Source organism: Mastigoproctus giganteus, chromosome 9 (assembly GCF_048544385.1).
Source record: "Mastigoproctus giganteus isolate SK-2022 chromosome 9, ASM4854438v1, whole genome shotgun sequence".
NCBI classification, from domain to species: Eukaryota; Metazoa; Arthropoda; class Arachnida; order Uropygi; family Thelyphonidae; genus Mastigoproctus; species Mastigoproctus giganteus.
The window spans coordinates 40,880,850-40,897,195 of record NC_143583.1 but is presented as its reverse complement, the minus strand read 5'-3'; the positions used below and the strand labels follow the sequence as shown (position 1 = coordinate 40,897,195).

At 38.0% G+C, this 16,346-nt stretch overlaps 1 protein-coding gene across 1 annotated transcript in view; it reads left to right on the top strand.

Annotated features, from left to right (window-relative positions):
- The first annotated feature begins 1,257 nt into the window (after window positions 1-1,257).
- Dap160 (dynamin associated protein 160) overlaps window positions 1,258-16,346 on the top strand; it is a 531,520-nt gene continuing 516,431 nt past the window's right edge. Inside the window, exon 1 of the mRNA XM_090381606.1 lies at window positions 1,258-1,339. The gene's annotated coding sequence lies outside the window, so the exon portion shown is untranslated. The remainder of the gene's footprint in view (window positions 1,340-16,346) is intronic.

Genomic DNA, 16,346 nt, shown 5'->3' with positions numbered 1-16,346 from the left:
TGCAGATTACAGTGTCTGGACACTAGGCACCGGCAAGGTGATCTGATCGAGGTGCGTAAAGCCTTGAATGGTTTGAGCATGCTCAATGCTGATGGGATTCTTCCTCTTGCTCAGAATAATTAATTGAGAGGGCATAAATTCAAATCACGAGGAGAGACAGTTGTAGGATATATGTGTGGAAGTTTGTTTTAACCAGCGGGTAGTTGATTGGTGGAACAAATTTCCATCTTTTGTTGTGGAAGTTGATAGCCTAAATAAATTTAAGGTTCAGCTGGACAGGTATTTGGAACGAATGGAGGGGTGAAATGGGAGCGTTTTTTTTTTTTTTTTTTCTGGCTGATGCTGCATAAGCTTGCTTTCTTGCATCATATGCCTCTACTAATGCTGTGAGTGTGGCCTTGGCACACCCAGGGTCCTGAGCTGGATATCATCATTCTTCTTCTCTCTTCTTGGTGATTCCCTTCTACTTTTGACTCTCTCTCTCTCTCTCTCTCTCTCTCTCTCTCTCTCTCTCTCTCTCAGGGTAACTCGTGAATTTTTTTTTTTTTTTTTTGGCTAGTGCAGGATAAGCCTCAGGCTTCCTTGCACAATATAGCTAATAATAATTATAATGCTAATGCTAATGCTAATATCTGTAAATTGCACCCCTGGTGACTAGGCACCTGCGGGGAGATCTGATTGCGGTGTATAAGACTGAATGGATTGAGTGAGCTGAATACTGATAGAATATTTCCTTCTGCTGAGACCATGAGGGGCAGAAATTCAAATTGAGGATGGATGGATGGTTTCAGGTTAGTTTTTCGGAAGTTTGACTTCAGCCAGCCCGTAGTTGATTGTTGGAATAAACTTCCATCTAGTGATGTACAAGTGGGTGGTTTGAATAAATCCAATGAAGACCTATACAAACTGTTGGGGGGGGTTGGTAGTGGAATGGACAGGTGATATGAATTGCCGGTACTAGTAGTCTGCGAATACAGTTCGTGGTGAAGTTACTCGTTATTAGGTTGCTGAATTCTTTTTTTTTTTTTTTAGAAAATTGAGTTGGCCCATGGCTACATACACAACTGAAGCTATTGCCGTAACTTTGACAATAATTTCAATATTCTTGTTGTATGAGGCGTTTGCCGTCAATTTACTTGAGTTTTTTTTTAAAATTAAATCTCTGTGGCATTTCTTATGGTTCCGGATCTATTTTGCAAACATTTTTTGATGCTATTTAACAGCAGGGAAAATTTGTAAATTATAGTGCTACTATTTGGGGAAGAAGATCACATTATCGCCTGTCGTAGTGGCCTAGGTGATTCTCTACGGCGATGTCTGGGTAGTAATAGTAATTCTTGTGAGTTTTTATTATTTGGAGATTATTCATTATCCAAGAAAAGTGCCTTTATGTGTTTTCATTGTTAATACGAATGGTTTAATATAATTTCTTTATATGATGTTAAAACTTAATATTCAATGTGGAGGATATTAGGAACACCCATTGCCTGAACGTAAAAGTGAAACGAAAATAATACACTTTGACGGGTATTTAGTTATATTTATTAGTATAACTTGAATAGCTTAATTTCATGGTATCTGGTGGTAAATATCGTAATTTTTGAATAAAGTTCTTAATGAAATTTAAGTTAATTTCTAATGAATTTTATCAGTTGTTAATGAGAAATTTGGAACACATGCATACACTTGCTTAGGGGGTTGAGAAATATAGTACTTGATTTTATTCAGAATTTCAGAATATTTCTGATGTTCTCATAAGCGGGTAAGTGATGGAAGACTTAAAAATAATAAACGTTCAAGAACAGGTATGGATGTGCGCCTGATTTCTCTGTCTTTTCTTTTTATTTTTAAACTGGAGTTAGCAGAGTTGATGGTGACTGCCAACGGAAGGATCGCAAGAAAAACACGATTGTAGTATGTAGATAGGATTAACAAATATTGTGTTTACAAATAGTAAAATATATATTTTTTTTCGTTGTGAAATAACTTCATTTTGATAGGCGCGAATGGTAATTTGAATAATGAAGGCTCGCAGCGAACACGATTGAAATATGTAAAGATTAATAAATATCGTGTTTTTTTTTTTTTTTATGAGAACCCCAAACACGAGAGGTATTAGAACCTATAGTACTTAGTACCGTGCTTGGGTTGGAGGTTGAGAAGACGAAAGAAGATATTTGTTGACATTGGACTTGAACTTCTGTAGATTGTAATTTTCAGGAAATACGTATGAAGGAAGGTTGTTCCAGAAAACGGCAGTTGAATGAATAAATGAGGAAGATGAAAAGTTGGTTCTGTGGGTTTGAAGTTGGACAGTAAATGGATGTTGGCTGGTGGCGGCATGTGTTCGGACTGTTTTGAAAGAGAGAGCGGGAATTATAGAAGCCAATTCAGAAGAACAGTGCCCATGGAAGTATCTGTAGAAGAGGTATGCAGCAGAAACAGTACGTCTATGAGAAAGCGAGTGGAGAGACTCTGTTAGAGATGAATCATTAATTAACCTAACTGCCCTCTTCTGAATGGAATCAAGAAGCCTGAGAGAGGTTTTGGGGGCACCACCCCAGATGTGGGAACAATATTCCATGGCAGGGCGGATTTGCGATTTATACAGAGTGAGCAGCTGTTTGGAAGAAAAGTAACGCCGAGAGCGAAAGAGAAAACCAAGTTTTTTAGATGCAGAGGAAGCAATATTTGTAATGTGCTTGTGCCAAGAGAGATTAGAAGTCAGGGTAATCCCCAAAAGAGATATATCATTTTGCCTAGAAATCGGAGTGTCACTAAAGATAAGCATAGGAGCAGAAGAATCCTTTTTGCGAGATATAAGACAAGACTGAGTTTTAGAAGGGTTGAAATCAACTAAGTTGTCTTTGCCCCACTGGAGAATTACCTGAAGATCGGCATTTAAGGAATTGGCAGCAGATTTTCGAGAACTTGAAGCTGATTGAGCAGGACAAGGTTTCTCAAAATGGAAAGTTGAATGCAATGTGCTATCATCGGCAAAACTATGGATAGGATTTCCAGTCAATGGAAGAAGGTCATTGATATACAAGAGGAAAAGAGTGGGGGAAAGAATTGAACCTTGGGGGACACCGGCATTAGTGGAGAAGTTAGAAGACAGAGAACCATCTACCATCACCCCCAGTGAGCGATCAGAGAGAAAACTGGATAACCAATTACTAAAAACAGTTGGCAAACCATAAGATGGAAGCTTCTTTAGAAGACCTTTATGCCAAACACGATCGAAAGCCTTTGAGATGTCAAGAGCAACTACTTGTGTTTCACCGAACCTTTCCATTGAATTAGTCCATAAATGGGTAACATAAGCCAGAATATTACCAGTGGATCAACACTGACGGAATCCATACTGGCGATCGTTGATCAGACGGAAGGTTTCTAGGTAGTTTAAGAGTTGGCGGTTAATTGATTTCTCCATTACTTTAGAAAGAGTAGAAGTAATTGCAATGGGACGATAATTGGATGGGAGGGATTTGTCACCCTTTTTAGGAACTGGCTGGATATGAGCAAATTTCCAAGCAGAAGGAAAAACACCTTTGGAATAAGAAAGTGAAAAAAGGCGACAAAGAATAGGAGTAAGTTCAGGAGCACAGGTTTTGAGAACAAGTGGAGAAATACCATCAGGACCTGGAACTTTCTTAGCATCAAGATTCATCAAAATCCTTCTGATATCCTTTTGACGGAAGACCACAGAAGGCATTGAATGGAGCGTGTTAGGAATGGTGGGAGGTGTTTTACCAAGATCATTAATACATGAGCTGGAAGAAAAATGGGATGCTAGCAGGTCAGCTTTATCCTTGGCTGAAGTGACAACTATTATTTTTCTTTTGTTATTGTGAAATTACACATGATTTTGATATGAACATAGTAATTTTTATTAGTAGTAGTGGTAGTAGCATATATGATGCAAGAAAGCGGCTTGTAAAGCATCAGCCAAAAAGAAATAAAATAAAACTTCCCACATCACCTGCCTGGCCCCTCCAATAATTTTGTATAATTATTCTTTGAATTTATTTCAACTACCGACTTACGCAACAATAGGTGGAAGTTTGTTCCAACAATCAAACTCTGTCTACCGAAGGCAAACCTCTGCACATCTGGCCTGCAACCATCCTTCCTAGTTTGAATTTATATCCCCTCATGTACATAGTCTGAGCAGGAGGAAGAATGCCATCAGCATTAAGCTTGCTTAATCCGTTCAGACCCAGCTTAATCCGTTCAGACCCATAAACACTTCAATCAGATCACTTCACACATACCTAGTCTTCAGATGCTGCAATTTGCAGCACCAAAGCCTTTCTTGGTAAGAGCAACCTTTTTTGTTCCCTTTGCCAATCTTGTTGCTCTTCTCTGCACCTGTTTCAGCATATCTGTATCCTTTCTAAAACTAGGATTCCAAGCCTGTATGCTGTACTCAAACTTCAGCCCAACTATTGCCTTGTAGAATGGGTTAATCACTTCCTTATCTCTGCTATCAAAATTCCTGCATATCATTGACAAACCCCAACAGCTGCCCTGGCAGCCTGTCTGCCTTGCTCAGAGAACTTCATATCTGACTACAATTAATGTTAATCTTCAACTGTTATTTCTTAACCCATCTGCCTAATTTTTTTAGATCTTGTTGCAGTAGCTTATTCTGATTATTGTTTCTATCTACTGTCACTCTGCCAACCGTTGTATCATCTGAAAACTTACATTTAGCCTTATTTGCCATTATAAATAAATATTATAAATCACTGCTGGACCCTCCCAGGGTACAGCAGTGAATCCTGGGAGCCTTCATTAATAACATTAGTCCATATAGAGTGGGGCATCACTTGCTCAACCATCCCTTTATTCATAGCAGTAACTTGCCCTTAATGCCATATTGCTCCAGTTTGTACATCAATCTTTTATGTGCAACAGTATCAATATCAAAACTTTTCCTAAAATTCACGTATATGATAACAAATAGACATAAATAGAAATTTTATTCAGTTAATCTTACACATAAATAATAATCTTACAGATAAAATTCAGATTTAATCTTGCAGATAAAATTCAATAATAGAATTGACTAACTGAGTAGAACCAATGTTATCTACATTATACTAAGTTTCAAAATGTTTGTAAATTAGGCATGTTTTGATTATCGTAAATCATACATAAAATTATCATACTGAATACTTTGTTTTAAGAATGAGTAAAAAAAAACACCTGCTTGTCATAGTTTAGTGCATTGCAGAAAAAGGATACTTCTTTAACACTTAATTCCTATTGTAATTCCTATTTCAGAGTAATATAAATTAGTGTATATTTTTTTAATGTGCAACACTGTTTCAAGCTTTTGTATAGTTTTCTCTTTAGTTTTTTATATTGTGGCCATCGGTCATGTTCCAGTCTTGCTTCTGTACTATCATACAATGCAGTGGTGTCCAACCTATGGCCTGAGAATAATTTTTTTACAGCCATGCGGAAAGTGAACTAAAACAGCATGTTGAATTTTGTAAATTATCGACCAAAATTTTCTCATTAAATGTTAAGTTTTGTTCAGTAAATGTTATTGTGTATTGTACTTAATAAAATTTTTGAATATTTTCAATTTTAGGTGTATCATTATATTTATTTATTCACCTTAACATTGAAAAGCAGTGATCCTCAGGTTGTAAATTTTCTAAAGTGAACATTTAAAAGGAAAAGTAGGGTATTTAAAAAAAAAAAAAAAACCAGAAGTAAGTCATTTTTTTTTAAAAAACAGAAGTAAGTCATATTTTTATAATTTTAATAAAATCAAAATCTAAAAAAAATAAATCACTGACAGATTAGTTCCACATAAGTGTTGTGAATTTGAATTTTTTAATATATAGCCTGAAAATAAAAAACTATTAATATGAAAATAGAAACTTCCTTTTATGTGTGTGTTTTTTTTTTTTTTTTTTTTTATACAAGATATGGGAAATGTAACACACTTTTTCTCGAATCACTCAGTGTGGCCTGCGAAACAAATCTAACTTTGAATATGGCCCCTGTATGGGAAAAGGTTAGATACCACTGGTGTAATGCCTGGCAGCTGGTCCTTTCATAACCGTGGGTACTAACAATGTAAGCTTTTTGGTTTTTCTGAAGAAAGTGATGAGAAACTATTTTTAAGTGAAAAATCCGAGGAGGAGTCAGATCGGAGAGAGAGGTAGGGAGGATTTTAGTCTCAAGTCTAGCTGGTTCAGATGATGAATAACTCAGAACTTCTGACATCTGTAAGAGATTTAGTGACTTCATTGATATGCTTGGAAAGTTATGTGAATAGCAAATATAGATTGATTGGGAACAATCATTATAGCATAAGCATCCAAACAAAATTTACTTTTTTTTTACTGTGCTGCTGGCTTTATCTGTATTTTTCTAGACTAACATGATGACATAATGCTGTTGGAATAAATTCTGCTCAATAATTCTAAAGTCAAGGCAAGGATAGAAAATGAATTCCAAACAAACCTGGAAACAAGTGTTCACCATAAGCAGTTTCTTCTGTTAATATAAGCATGGGATTTATTTTTTGTTAGTAAGTGGTCTGCATTTATTCTTCCTTTCTTCAAAGAGTTAGCATTAGTAAAGGCACATGATGCAAGAAAACAAGCTTATATAGCATCAGCCAAAAAAAAAAACCCTTCTCATTTCACCCATCCACTCGCTCCAAATGTTTGTCTGGTTCTGCCTTGAATCTATTTAAGCTATCAACTTCTACAGCAACAGATCGAAGATTGGAAGTTTTTTTTCCAGCAATTGCCCACCCGCTGGTTAAAGGCAAAACTTCTGCACATCTATTCTATAACTGTCTTTCCTCAATTTGAATTTATGCCCTCTCAGGCGATTATTCTAAGCAAGAGGAAGAATCCCATCAGCATTGAGCATGCTCAAACCATTCAAGGCTTTATACACCTCAATCAGATCACCTCACAGGTGCCTAGTCTCCAGACACTGTAATTTGCAAAACTTAAACCTTTCTTATTGCCCTTCTCTGGCAACAGTTGACTAAATTGGGAAAAGAATTTCATTATTTGCAAAGCAGAGAGCTATCTTCTCTCCTATTGTTCGCAAAAAAGGCAAGAAATAGAAGATAATAAGAAAGTTATTTCTTTGTTGCATTGTCTAGATCACATATGGGCAACTTGTGGGCCATATCCAGCCCTCTACTTCTTTTGATCCGGCCCTAATCTATTTCAGCGAAGTTTGTCTGATTCATGGTGGGAGAAAACATGGTGTGTTCTACTAACTCACATTAAGCTGATGTCATATGACTTGCACAAAACACACCATGTTTTCTCCCACCAAGGTCTCTTTCTCACTTTGACTACCGGTGTGTTACAACGTGTCAGTTCGGTGCCTGCATTGATGTTGTGTTCTGTTCGGTGCCTGCGGTGTAGAAGACAGTTCTGAATATCACTTATAAATTTGGGACAATGTTAGGGGTTATGTCAAAAAAAAAGAAAAGTAGATGCAGAGAATCATCAGTTTCAAGACAACTGGATGGAGGATTATTATTTTATTCTGAATAAAGGATTTCCTGTATGTTTGCTATGCAAGGAATCTGTATCTGTCAACAAAGAATACAACTTGAAGAGACACTTTACTTCGAGACATGCAGATCACTAAAAAATTGGATACCTACGAAAAGATGAAATACAGAAGTTGAAGAACTTGGATACCCAGCAGCAAATGTTCAACAAGCAAAGAATGCAGCACCACAGCATTGTCAAAGCTTTGTGGTAAGCAAAAAATCGCTAAGCATTCTAAGTGATTTGGTGAAGGAGAATTTATCAAAGAATATCTGCTGGATGTTGCAAGTATAATATGTCCTGAAAAGAAAAAAGACTTCGAGAATATTTGTTTGTCGAGATGTACTGTTGTCTGATGGATAGAAATTATGGCTGATGATATCAAAAAAAGTTTAAAAGAGAAGATTGTTAGATTGAAAGCATTTTCAATTGCTTTGGATGACAGCACCGATACCTCCGATACAGCACAACTAGCAGTATTTCTTTGAGGAGTTGATGCAGATTTCAACATCACAGAAGAATTATTGGCTCTTCGGCCGTTAAAAGGAACAACTACCAGTGAAGATATATTTGAAACAGTTAACACAGTCTTCGAGAGATTTGGGCTTAAATGGAGTTCACTATCTGGTATATGCACTGATGGAGCCCCTGCAATGGTTAGTGCACGGAAGGGATTTATTGGAATAGTTCATGAAAGAGCAATCCATCAGAAAAATTTAACAAATTTTCACTGCATTATCCACCAACAAAATCTTATAAATTTGGGACAATGTCAGGGATTATGTCAAAAAAATCGATTAAATTCACAAATGTTATGGAAGTTGTAGTAGCCAGTATTAACTTTATTAAGTCACGTGCACTTAATCACCGCCAATTTAAGGAGTATTTGGCAGACCTATTTTCAGATTATGAAGATGTCTTATTATTGTGAAGTGAGGTGGTTGAGTAAAGGTAAAATGTTAAAACGATTTTATGATCTAAGACAAGACATTGAAGATTTTATGGACATAAAAGGAAACACAATTAACCAAGTAAAAGATGATGAGTGGGTGTGTGATTTGGCATTTCTTGTAAATGTCACTGGATTTCTTGTAGGACAATTGGTTCATGAATTGCATGGACGTGTCAAAGCTTTTTGTGATAAACTAAGATTGTTGGAAAGTCAGATAAGAGCTAAAAATTGTTATTTTCCTACTCTAGCAACTCATAAAAATATCCCTTATAATTGTTATGGAGAAGAACTGAAGGCACTAATAAAGCAATTTGATACAAGGTTTGCTGACTTCCAAAACAAAGACTCCACATTAGCTATATTTGCTCGTCCAATGGATGCTGATGTAAATAATATGCTGAAAACTTGCAGGTGGAACTTATTGAGCTTCAGGTGGATTTAGTGCTAAAATCACAATTTTAACATTGCTTTGATGGATTTTTATATATTTTATTTTGTGGAAGAAAAATATACATATTTACGCGCCTTTTCAAGAAAAATCATTTGTCTTTTCGGCAGCACATATATGTGTGAACAGTTTTTTTTCGAGGATGAAATACAATAAATCAAAAATTCGGGCAAGAATAACGGACGAAAACCTCATATTCTATGCGATTATTCTTAAGTAATATTAACGTCAATATTGATAGTCTCGTAGTTCAAGTATAAGGCCAATCTTCACATTGTTATGTTGTTCATTATATTATAAAATTTATGTAGAGCTTTATACCAAAGCATTATATTATAAATAAATGAAATTCGAAGTAGCAACTTGTTTTAATTCATTTAATATTAATTTATTTTATTTAATAATTTGGTCTGACCCTTGACTTGGAGACAGAATGATAATTTGGCCTCCGAACTAGGAAAGGTTGCCCATGCCTGGTCTAGATAAAGACAATCATTTGAGTCCAGAGATTACTAGCTTCTCTAAGAGAACTAAGTGGTATAGATATCGTTGACCTTTTTTATAGGTCTTCAGTGTCAAGAAGAGCATGATGTTTGTCTCCAAATGTTTGTCTAGTTCTGCCTTTCTATTTTATGGGTATAAAAACCCAGTATATTTCATGGACTTCTCAATGCTGTTGGAAAAAAAATCTGTTATTCTTTTCAATAATTCTAAGGTCAAGGATAACAAATATTTCAGATTGTCATTTCTTAAGACTTTGGTAATGAGTCTGATCAGGCCTTATAAATATGGAACATTGATATATGTAGCCAAGTGAGACTCTCAGTGCGAAACATGATAGTAGGTATTTTAAAAAAGATGCCACAAGAAAGATCAACTCAAATAGAATCTAGGAAGGGAAGTTGCCAGTGTTGTCATATACCATAAAAGGGTTGTAAAGGTAGAACTGTTTTCCAAAAACAAAAAAAAAAAAAAAAAAAATCTGTGGCAAGCATCAAGTAAACTTATGCCAGAAATATGTAACCATTTAGAATAATAATGCAGAAACTTTTTCATGTTATGAATATGAAATGAGTTGCTTTGTTAAATAAATTAAAGACATATATTCCTTTCATTTTTACATTTCATTATTACTTTCATTACAAAATTAGCATTAGTAGAGGCATATGATGCAAGAAATCAAGCTTATGCAGCATCAGCCAAAAAAAAAAAAAAAAAAAATACTCTGCCATTTCACCCCTCCGTTCATTCCAAGTACCTGTCCAGCTCAGCCTTAAATTTATTTAGACTATCAACTTCCACAACAAAGGATGGAAGTCTGTTCCACCAACCTTTGGTCCTTGAGGTTGTCACAGACATTCTCTCAGATATGCCAGACAAGCTGTTCTTGCTACCTGGGAGTCTAAAACGCTGATGGAACTGATATTCGGGTGACACTCAAGTCAAGTGGACCCAATTTCGGCGAAGTCCGGATGGTCTATGACGGCCAAATCCTCTGCTTGCACCTTCACGATGGTGGGACTGTTAGTAATCCTGGGTATAACCTTCATGCACAAGTACATGGTGGGTGACCACCCAGGTGTGAACCAACGTAAGCAGGGGTCGAGGTGTGGCGCCCACACCATATGGAGGAACGCCGCCCCTCTATGTTACCAGGCAGTACTAGGTGGTAGATGACTCATCAACCGGTGAAATACCACCACTTTGCTTATTGGAGGCGTGAAGTGGTGGAACCCATGTTTAGTCTCTAGAGCTAAGTTCCGGCCAACCCTTCCCTATCTCTTCCATCATGCAGTATGATTGATTTTTGAGGTTATGATGAATGTCGTGGCGAGATCCAATATTCCTTACATTTCGAGGGTACAGCTCTAAAACGGTGTTCGCAGGCCAGCCGCTAGATAGTACACCAGACCAAACCTATTGGTAACTCTCTAGGAGGCTTCCGGATCAGCTAGTGTATAATCTTGCTACCTCTACTCTGCCACATAGTGACTGGAGGGAGTCTGAGTAGTGTGTATGCGGGGAGCATTGTCGAGGCCACGTTATGTCAAGGATCTGGATATATTCTTACTACATGTACGCCATATCCAAAAATTTCATTACTTCATACAGCATGTCCCACTCACTTTTTCTTACTATTGAATACACCATGAATTGTCATGGTGAATGACATTGAATACATCATGAATTTCGCAGATAGAGCAAGCTTATCTGCGAAAAGATCTAAACCTCCCAAGGACTTCCTAATTCATTTCACAAATATACGTGGTCTCAATTCCAATCTCAACGATGTCCATTTCCACTTGCAGTCTTCCAAACCCCATGTACTTTTTCTGACTGAATCTCAGTTATTCAGTTGATTCAACTACTGCTCATCTCAGATGTCCAAATTATTTGCTGTACGATTCCTTTCGCCTCAAAGGTGGTACTTGTGCATATGTCCGTTCTGATATTCCCTGTCAGAGACTTGGCAATTTGGAATCTTCTCTCTTTGATCTTCTCTGGCTTAAAATCTCTCTACCTCATTGTGTAAAATTCATCTGTTGTCTCTACCGTTCTCCCAACTCCACTAATCACTTGGAGCTCTTTGACTTCCTCTCTTTGCAACTTGACTTTCTCCAGTCCAACTTTCCTGACAGTGAGGTAATTTTCCTTGGTGATTTTAACGTTCACAACTCCAGCTGGCTTCCGTTTTCTAGTCACACCGACCCAGCAGGTCGAGATGCTGAGGCTTTTGCAATTACTAATGACCTAGCACAGATTGTTCATTTACCTACAAGAATACCGGACAATCCTAATCATACAGCCAATACGCTTGATCTTTTTCTCACAAACAACCCTTCTAAGTACAAGGTTGAAGTGAGAGGTCCTTTAGGCACTTCAGATCACAACTTGGTGATTCTCTTCTCCAATGGAACCTTTATCTCATGGCTATTCCCAACCTCGTATTGTTTTGCATTACAAGAATGCAAAATGGGATGACCTGCGAGACTTCTTTTCCTTGGTCTGATTACTGTTTCAAAACTTCTGATGTCAACGTTTGCTCAGATCGTGTCAGTGAAATTATTCTTGCAGGAATGGAATCCTTTATCCCACACTCCACTTTAAAATCTCGTCCTTTATCTAAACCTTGGTTTTCCAATAAATGTGCTCAGGCTGTCCAAGAGAAGAATATTGCATATTGTAATTGGCTTGTTTCTAATTCTTCAGTTTCATTTTCTGCCTACACCAAAGCTCGCAACAATTGTAAAGCAGTTATTAATCAGTCCAAACTAGAGTTTGAACAGGCTAAGAGTAGAAAACTTGCTTCTTGCCCTAATGGTAGCCGAGCATTCTAGTCTCTTGCCAAAGCTATTGGCCGCAACTTTTGCCCATCTCTGCTCCCACCTCTGTCCAAACCAGATGGTTCTGTTGTCACTTCAGCCAAGGATAAAGCTGACCTGCTAGCATCTCATTTTTCTTTGAGCTCGTGTATTAGTGATCTTGGTAAAACACCTCCCACCATTCCTAACACGCTCTATTCAATGCCTCCTGTGGTCTTCCGTCAAAAGGATATCAAAGGATTTTGATGAATCTTGATGCTAAGAAAGCTCCAGGTCCTGATGGTATTTCTCCACTTGTTCTCAAAACCTGTGCTCCTGAACTTACTCCTATTCTTTGCCACCTTTTTTCACTTTCTTATTCCAAAGTTGTTTTTCCTTCTGCTTGGAAATTTGCTCATATCCAGCCAGTTCCTAAAAAGGGTCTGGAACTGGCTGGATATGAGCCAGTTCATATGGAGTAATGGAGTAATCAATTTACCGGCAACTCTTAAACTACCTAGAAACCTTCCATCTGATCAACGATCGCCAGTATGGATTCCGTCAGTGTCGATCCACTGGTGATATTCTGGCTTATGTTACCCATTTATGGACTAATTCAATGGAAAGGTTCGGCGAAACACAAGTAGTTGCTCTTGACATCGCAAAGGCTTTTGATCGTGTTTGGTATAAAGGTCTTCTAAACAAGCTTCCATCTTATGGTTTGCCAACTGTTTTTAGTAATTGGTTATCCAGTTTTCTCACTGAGGGTGATGGTAGATGGCTCTCTGGCTTCTAACTTCTCCACTAATGCCGTTGTACCCCAAGGTTCAGTTCTTTCTCCCACTCTTTTCCTCTTGTATATTAATGACCTTATTAATGACCATAGTTTTGCCAATGATAGCAAATTGCATTCCACTATCCATTTTGAGAAACCTTGCCCTGCTCAATCAGCTTCAACTTCTCGAATATCCGCTACCAATTCCTTAAATGCCGATCTCCAGGTAATCCTCCAGTGGGGCAAAGACAAAGTTGATTCCACTCCTTCCAAAACCCAGTCTTGTCTTATATCTGGTGGTCCCAAAGGAACTAGTTGTTGGTGACTCCATTGTCAGGGAAACGGGGAACATATTGTGCAAAAAGGATAGGTGGAACAGAACCAGGATATGTCTGCCAGGGGCAAAGGTTGATGATGTTGTAGAGCAGATATCATCTTTTAAGGGCACAAAGGGTGATATCGTTCTACACGTTGGCACTAATGATATTAAGAGTAGGAGATAGGCGGAATTACTTAACAAGTACAGGTCAGTGTTGAAAAAAAGACGTGAGTTAGTGTTGAATTTGAAAGTGTGCAATTCTGCCCAGATATGATAGGAGGGAGTATATTATGAGAGTCTTATTGATCAATTCGGCCCTGGACAGATTGTGCCAGGCTTAAGGGGTAGAATTTTTCTCAGCCTGGTCTGTGCTTGTTAACAGGAGAGACTGCTTCTACAGGGATGGGATACACTTAAATAGAAAGGATGCAAGAATATTTGCTGATGCTATCGAGGCAAAGTTAGGTGGGTCGGAAAACTGCTAGCTTGTGGGGATACACGGACTAATAGATTAACAATAGCCACCGGCAGAAGTGAAAGTGATTCTTGCACTGCTTCTATTGAAATGCAATCGAGCAGCAGCATGGGAAGCAAGGCAGTGGGGATTTCCAGAACTGCTGGAAGTCATAGTGGAACAAATAAATACATGGGCTGTGATAGGGTAACTAAGAGTAGAAACAGGTGCATGTGTACTTGCATGTACAACAATGCTAGGAGTATAGTAAATACATTTGAGGAGCTTCAAGTGCTAGTCAAGACATCAACGCCAGATATTGTTGGTGTATCAGAGACGTGTTGTCACACAGACATAAGCAGTGCAGAATTGGAATTTGGGGAGTATAATGTGTACAGAAAGGATAGACAGGAAGGGAGGTGGGGTTATGCAATTAGTTAAGAAACATAAAATCTAAGGAAGTGCATCCAATTGATGTTGGTGGACAATGCAATGTTGAGTCTGTTTGGTGTTTATAAGCACTGGGAAAGGAAAAATGAGATTAGGTGGTATTAGCATTAGTAGAGGCATATGATGGAAGAAAGCAAGCTTTTACAGTAACAGTAAAAAAAAAAAAAAAAAACCACTCCCATTTCACCCCTCCGTTCGTTCGAAATACCTGCCCAGCTGAGCCTTAAATTTATTTAGGCTATTAACTTCCACAACAAGGGATGGAAGTCTGTTCCACCAGCCAACTACCCACTGGCTAAAGGCAAATTTTCGCACATCTATCCTACATCTGTTTCCTCAATTTGAATTTATGCCCTCTCAGGTGATTATTCTGAGCAAGAGGAAGAATCCCATCGGCATTGAACATTCTCAAACCATTCAAGGCTTTGTACACCTCTGTCAGATCACCTCGTCGTGCCTGGTCTGCAGACACTAATTTGCAAAACTTAAGCCTTTCTTCGTAAGAGCAACCCTTTGTTCCTTTCGCTAATCTTGTTGCCCTTCTCTGTTCTCATTAAGTGGTGTTATAAGCCAATTGAATCTGATGAGTATAATCACCAATTCTGCAGAGAAATAGTGTGGGCCAGTTAATCAGACTTATCTTATTAGCATTAGTAGAGGCATTTGATGCAAGAAAGCAAGCTTATGCAGCATCAGCCAAAAAAAAAATAAAATAAATAAAAATAAATAAATAAAAAATAACCACTTTCACTTCACCCCTCTGTTCGTTCGAAATACCTGTCCAGCTGAGCCTTAAACTTATTTAGGCTATCAACTTCAACTACAAGGGATGGAAGTCTGTTCCACCAACCAACCACCCGCTGGCTAAAGGCAAATTTCCTCACGTCTGTCCTACATCTGGCTTTCCTCAATTTGAAGTTATGCCCTCTCAGGTGATTTTCTGAGCAAGAAGAAGAATCCCATCAGCATTGAGCATGCTCACACCATTCAAAGCTTTATACACCTCAATCAGATCACCTCGCTGGTGCCTAGTCTTCAGACACTGTAATTTGCAAAACTTAAGCCTTTCTTCGTAAGAGCACCCCTTTGTTCCATTCACCAATCTTGTTGCCCTTCTCTGTACTCGTTCCAGCATCCCTACATCCTTCTTGAAATGAGGCCTCCAGACCTGTATACAGTACTCTAGGTGTGGCCCCACCATTCCCTTATACAAGGGAATAATCACCTCCTTATCCCTGCTAGAAAAATTCCTATATGTCATCGACCATACACCATGAGCTACTCTTGCAGCCTGTCTGCACTGTCAGAAAACTTCATATCTGCCTGCACAACCACCACCAGGTCCCTTATAATGGGGAATTTTAATTTCCCAGAGATTGACTGGAATTTGTGAGTTGGTCACTTACACACTAGCAAGGCTTTTGTGGATTTATTTGGATGATTGTTTTCTACATCATGTTTGGGAGGCAACAAGAGGGAGTGATACTGTTGATCTGATTATCAGTAGTGATTCTTCATGCATTTAAGAATCTGCAGATAAAGGAACTACTAAGTGGCAGTGATTACAGTGTGCTGAAGTGGGATTTACTCAGAGGTAACAACCATCAAGGGTAAAGGAAAGGGATTTTGCTTTCGTAAAGGTGACTACGGTGGTTTGAGACGATATTTAAATTCCGTACGGTGGGACCAACTGATGATGTTACCAACAGCAAATTCAAAATGGGAAGCATTCAAAGGAATAATCTTGGAAGCTACTAGGCTTTTCATACCAACTAAGAAATATTGTTCAAGGGTTAGGCCTAAATGGATGTCAGATGAACTAATTAGATATGTGGCAGAGAAGAAAAATGCATCGGATACATATGAATTAAGTTGACACAGAAGCCTATTATAGATATAAGCTGGTCTGTAACCAAGTCACAAAGGAGGTTAGGCAGGCAAAGGCAGATTACGAGAAATCTTTGGCAAAGGATGCAAAGAAAAACAGCAAAGAGTTCTTTACTTATGTAAACTCTAGAAGGAATGGGATGAATCAGATTGGTCCACTTGATATCACTGGTTCAACTGTTGATGACGCTACTCAGGCAGCTAACAAACTA